Here is a 7,040-nt window from a genome sequence, read left to right on the forward strand (position 1 = left end):
TGAAACAGTATAGTAATACTTGGTTTATATTTTCTTCTATAGAACAATATTTTTTCTTCAATTACAGATGAGAGTTCCCTCTGAATAACCCAAGCTTTTTCAACTTTTGTGTATGGAGAGTAAGCTGAGCCAGACTTTCTGTACAGTGATTTATACACTGTCTTAGTGTGTGAAGATGTTTCTGATATATTTACACTGCAATTGATCCTCTCTTGAGTGGCATATGAAAACAGTCAAAAATTGGACTCACAGGCTTCTTGAGAGAATAAGGCTTGATGATGTAAATCAGAATATTTCTAAAAATGTCTATAAAATTTTAGTTACAATAACTGGGCATGCTAGGCTTGTGTAATAGTGGTGAAAAAAGCAAATTAAGCTGATTTTCTTTACATAAATCACAATGATGCATTTACATTTGATTCCAGTGGATTTTATTGCATGTCTCAGAGCAAAGGCAGTTCAGTTAAATATCAGTGGAAGGCTTTTTCTAGACAGAGACCTCTGGAAATTGCTTCAACCCTTTAACATTTAGAAAGCATATTTAGAGAAATGGGATGCCTCCATTTATGTGCTTGCTTTCACAGTGGTAGAAAAACAGTAAAATGTTTTCAGAATGATACCATCCCATTTCAGCTTATTCCACTATAAGTATTAGTATTTTATTGGAGAGTCCTCCATCAATATCTAGGAAAAATAAGTTGGAGGTAATTTGCTTTATATGACTGAAAAAATTTTTCGTACCTCTGTCATTCATGTTATCCACTTTTTCATCCTGCTGTTCTGTCAGTTTGCAGCCTTCTCCAGACTATTAAATCCTTAAACAACACACTTCCATCATGCATGTAGAAATATGTAAAAGTCAGGACTATCCCCAGTGGCATTTGAGCTGTATTTTAGCACAGTTAAATGTGATTTTGCCTTGGAAATAAGATGCAATTATTTGAATTACCTCCCTGGACAATGCCTATTCTTGACTGGTTTAAAATCATCTCTTTTGACCCTAGAACATTATATATTGATTTAAATCAACTTCTAAGTCCAGTTAATCCATGGAGATTTATATTATTATTAATTTTTTTTGTTAGAAGAGCATAGCCATGCTGCAAACCTGAACCAGTGTTACTGAGGCAGTGCTATGAGGGCCAAACTTCCTGCTAGAAACCATCAATAGCAAAAAGAAAAATCTGGGATGGAACCTGATTTCTGAACTCATTTGAAAATATACTCTTGGGAAAACATGATACATATGTTTATGACATACAATCTTACAAGTTTGAATAGAATTTATATTTTGCTAAACCTCATCACTAAGCCTGCCTTGGGTCCAGTTCATTTTGAAGCAGTAAACCATCATGAACATTTTTTCCTCTTATTGATTGAGTTGTAAAGTTACTATAAATGAGCAGAAATGGTTCTAACCAAATGTTTCCCAATATACAGGTGCTTCAATTTCAATTTTGTGTGCTCTGGCAATGGATGACAAAATTTTTTCATTTCTCACGCTCTACTGCAGAGGCATCCTCATAAGAATCAGGTAAAATTGTTCCTCTTGTATCAGTGTTTCATTGTGCTTTGAGCTGAAAATGACCCATGCAAGGTCACAGTAGTACTGTCTAAATAACATTAACCATGGTAAGATTTGTGATAAAATAGGCCTTAGTAATAAGAAAAGCATGCCTGTTCATGTCAGCTCATTAACTTGGCTCACTGATTTAATTTTGGTTATTTTTGTGGTGTAAGAACTGGTGAACTGCAGCCATTTCACTGTGCAAGCCTTGAACAAAGGTAGGTGATAACAGTTTTAAGATTAGATATGTTTGGGAATAGTCACAAGGGTGCTGAAGGTCAGATCAAAGGCAACAATGTACCCAATAATATTTATGTAGTTTACTCTGAAATAGAGAAGTTCAGTGTGTCCAATATCTTTAAGAATTGGGGGGTTATTTTTCACTTACACTGGTGGAAATCAAGACTTAACGGTATTGATGTCATTGGGTCTACTGTGGCTTAAAAGCAGAACAAATGAGACACCTGTAAAAGCTCTTCAGTATTTGAGCTCTCTTTCCCTGAAAAGTATTTCAAACAATAACCTTGTAACTTTACCTGCCCACCAAGAAATCCATTCCAACAGTGGCTGTGATATCAGAACCATAAAACTGGGTTAGGAATTGAGCTGTGGTCTTCCACAACCCCAAGGCATGGCATGGGCTTTGTTAGTTTTTAATGAATTGTGTCAAATTGCTACCAGACATCAAACACCATCCTATCAACTTTGCTGTTTGCAAAATATCACTGCTACATAAAAGTTATTTGAAGTTTGAAATAATCAGAAGTGCATGAAGACAAAAAAATTGAATTGAATCTTCATACTTTCTTCTCCAAAATGTGAAACTCCTGAGAAACTTAGATTATAGATCCTCTCTAGCTGCTTGTGCTCCGGCGAGTTTCCTCTACAAGGAAAGGCCCTTCATATATTTTAATTAAAGTCCAAAGAAGAAATAAATTGTCCTTGGCATATGTCATGCTAATGAGTACTAGTTAGTTTGAAAATACATGTTCATCGGTTTTACATGATAATTCCCTTTGAACCAAAACATTGTGTTTGTCCAGAAACATTTTCTGGGAGCAGTAGGGGGCATCATTTCCCTTTTGTAATTCTTCAGAGACATTAACCTCGTGCATTATGTGTGCAAACTGAATTTTCGTTTTGTTTATGGCATTAATCCTGGGGTTAAGGTTGGCCTGTGGTGAGCAATAATAAGTTTAACCTTTGACTTTGTGCAATAAGATGTAATTTATTATTTTTAGACTCTTTGTGAGTGCCACTGCCCTCACTTCTGCTTAAAATAAATTGAGACAAGTAAGCTTTAGATATCAGTGATCTTTACATGCAAGTTATAAATCTAATTTACTTATTGTCTGAGCTCAATTCTTTAGCCTCTGATTATATTTTTTAAACAGTGCAAACATTTTTTGTTTGGTTGATTTATTAGTTGATTTTTGTAATTCATAGAATCTTTGCTCCCTCACACAGATTTCAAACCAGTAAACATAAATCCTGGAATGTCTAAATGCATAGAAACTTTATGAAATGTGGAAACAAAGCAAGCAAGCTAGTCATATGTATAATATTTACTTGCAAAATAACTGAGATAAGGAAAACATTTAAAATTTAATTTTCAAAGGCAATTTAAAGATGATTAAACAACTAGCAGCATATAAATAAATTGTTTCTGTAGCCTTTGCCTTGACTTATAATGTATATGTCATTTATAATTTTTCTTAATTTTAAGAGAAATATTTTTAACTTTTTTCTTTCTTTGAGAAACACTGCTCTTTAATTTGCATTGAATGTTTGAGTTGCCTTTTGGTTTGCAAGTGAAGAACAAATTTATAGCAAATTTACTACTCTCCATGCTCTTCAAGAAAAAAAAAAGTTTTTAATTGTGTACTGTGGGTATTTCCTCTTTTTGTCCATGTGGAGAAGGTGGTGACCCATCAAATATTTTGGGTGAGGTGTGAGGTAGATGCTGATTTCATAAGTGATTTGGTTTAGGATTATTCAGGTAGAATGATTCAGGCTCATGGTAAGACCAGAACACTGAATTTCTCCCACATCTTAGGCTTTATATTTTCATATTAGGACCTGTGTTTATCATAGCAGTAATAATATAAAAATATTTTTGAGTATATATAGAATGTGTGCAAGTTTTAAAGTTTTAAAGGGCAGAAAAACTTGAATAAAAATAAAAGTCATCCTATTTTGGAAGAGTACTGCTGTTTGGTAGGATTCTAAAATAGGTTTTCCAGTCTGGAATTAATAATTTGAATGAAAAAAGGAAGTTAAACCACGTAGATGAAGAAGCTCAAACAATTTATGCACTCTTTCCATGAAAGCTTATATAGAAAATATGTGTGTAATTGCATCTTTTCCATGGCAGGACTGCCCATGATCACTTTATTTGGTCTTCACAGCACCAAGGGTTAGTTTGAAGGTAGTTTCAATCCTGCTCCTAAATTTAAATGTTTGACAACTGAAGAGACTGTTAGTGTCTGCAGTTTGTGCAGGTATTTGAATTTTCTCCAGTTTCTTTGGTATCAGTTGTCTTCTGGCTGAGCTCGCTCACAATCGAAGAGCACTCAGTGGATGAGCTCAGCTCCTGCTGGCTTGTTACAGGTAAGAGATGTGCAGAATATTGCAAATCCAGCAGTAACAGCTGCATCTCATGACACACAATAGACAGTGATGGATTGTCAGAGTAATTACACTCCTTACAATCTTAGAAGAGTAATTTTGAAAATCTTCCTGCAGCATGACTTTCACAGATATTCTTTGTAATTTCTCTTAATTTTTAAGTGTTTTAGATAATGAACATGTAATAGTAAGAATTGAAGACACCATCATTTATGCTAGTTTCACACACTGCAGCTGTGTTGAGTAGAACATGTTTAAATGTGAATTGAGGAGGAAGAAATTATTCAAGTGACACAGAGGAAGGAAAGAAGAAAGGAAGTGCTTTTTGTTTTTTCAAATGTCACACATATGACATTAAAAAGGCAATTTATTTTTTAATAGTGGGCTGTTGTATTTGAGAACACAGAAGCTGTGTGAGAGCTGAAGGGTTGCTCCTTGTTGGTGAACCAATAAAATGTATTGCGCTAAGATGTTCATACTGTAACAAACCATATCACATATTTGCAATAAATACCAGATTCTAAGATTGGTAATCCTCCTCACAGGGTTAGAACATCAAGGGGTGGTAACTTCCATTTGTGGCAAAAGTGTTTTTCAGCTAGTGATGATAAACTGTCACTTGGAGGTTGATCAGCTGTTAAAAAGGATCTCTTTCTGTGCACCAGCTATCCCCCCCCAAATTTGGAATATCTAATGTTGTTATCAGAACTGTTGTGTTTGGAAACTCCAATCTGGAAGCTGAAAATCTCCAGTGAGGGATAAAAAATGTGAGGATACTGCATGTCACTTAAATGCATTAGCCTGCCCCTGTAAGTGGTACAGTTAAGAGATATATACTGTAAAATGTCATCGTTCCCAGTTTGCAGCCACCCTCAGGATAAGTCAAGAGGCCTTTTTCTCTGTCCTTTTTGCAGTTATTAATATTTAATGTGCAGTTATGATAAAACAATCTGGGATAAAATCCCAGGACTCTTCCCAAGACAGATATTTCCTCTGACTGCTGTGAGCAGATCACCCTGAGTGCCATCACCTGGCCCGTGCAGGACACCAGGGGATTATGCCCAGTCACCCTGGGTTTATGAAAGGCAGTTCCTGCTTGAGTAATTCAATCTCCTTCTGTGACAAGGTGACCCACTTAGCAGATGAGGGTAAGGCTGTGGGTCTTGTCTACCTGGGCTTAAGCAAAGCATTTGACAAAATTTCCCACAGCATTGTCCTGGAGAAACTGGCTGCTCATGGCTTGGATAGGCGCCCTGTTTGGTGGGTAAAAAACTGACTGCAGTGTTGGGACCAGTCCTGTTTGATATCTGTATCAATGATCTGGACAAGGGGCTCAAGTGCACCATCAGTGTCCTTGCAGGTGACACCACGCTGGGTAGGAAGGCTCTGCAGTGGGACAGGCTGGATCAATGGGCCAAGACCAGTGGTCTGAGGTTCAATAAGGCCAAATGCTGGGTCTTGCACTTGGACCACAACAACCCCAACTCCAGGGATCCAGGCTTGGGCAGAGTGGCTGGAAAGTGCCTGGCAGGAGAGGACCTGGAGGTGCTGGTTGACAACAGCTGAACATGAGCCAGGTGTGCTCAGGGGACGAAGAAGGCCAAGGGTACCTGGCCTGTATCAGCAATAGGGTGCTCACCAGGACCAGGGCAGTGATTCTTCCTCTGTATCAGCCCCTGGTGAGGCCACAACTCAAATCCTGTGTTCACTTTTGGGCCCCTCACTAAAGGAAGGACACTGAGGTGACGGAGCAGGTCCAGAGAAGGGCAACAAAGCTGGTGAATGGTCTGAAGGGTCAGTCACAAGAGGAGTGGTTGAGGAAGCCAGGGGGCTCAGCATGGAGAAGAGGAGGCTCAGGCAGGGACCTTCTCACTTCCCACAGCTCCCTTACAGGAGAGTGGAGCCAGGTAGGGGTCAGCCTCTTCTCTCAATTGACAGCTGATGAGGCAAGAGGAATCAGCCTCAAGTTATTCCAGGAGAGGTTTAGGCTGGATATTAGGAAAGATTTCTTCACTGAAAGGGTTGTCAGACACTGGAACAAGCTGCCCAGCAACGTGGTGGAGTCTGTCCCCAGAGGTATCTAAAAGATGTGGCACTTGGGGACATGGCTTAGTTACAGACTCGGCAGAGCTGGATTAATGGTTTGACTCATTGGTCTTAGAGGTCTTTTCTAAACTAAAATACTGTGATTCTATGATTTCATCTGCTTGAAATTGTCCCTGTGGACCTAACAAAAGTGATTCTAACATTGTTGTGCTTCTCTGCTGTCTGTGTATCTTTGCCAAGTTGATTGAGAAAGTCATACTGGTATTAGAAAGGAAGGGAATGGAAAGAGAAATCCTGATCTGAAGGTGTTAGTCCTACATTTGCATTGTTGGACTTCCATCTTTCCTGTTCTTTCTCAGAATGGATTGTAACAAATGGTATGTACCATAAAAAACTTAGTTCAAAGCAGCTTTCTTAATTCAAATATATTTTCATTTGATCAAATAAAAATAGTTAAGGCAGCAATGAGCAAACTGCATGACACATAATGGCTACTGTGCAGGAGAGACATATATATAATACATACATATATATATAGTAGAAATACATTTTAAATATACTATATATCAATACATAGCACATATTATATAATATATATGTAATATATAATATACAGTGAATATATATAATATCTTTATATATAATATATATAGAGTATAAAGCTACAAATGAACAATCTATCAGTAGCCACTTAAAAGCTAAGGTCAAGTGAAATGTAGCTCTGAGCTCTGAATACACAACCTAATTTTTCTTGTGTGTTCCTCTGTGCCGTTTCATATAGAAGTTGTAATGACAGAAT

Source organism: Agelaius tricolor, unplaced genomic scaffold, assembly GCF_023055355.1.
Source record: "Agelaius tricolor isolate 1412-34295 unplaced genomic scaffold, bAgeTri1.0.p SCAF_15, whole genome shotgun sequence".
NCBI lineage: Eukaryota > Metazoa > Chordata > Aves > Passeriformes > Icteridae > Agelaius > Agelaius tricolor.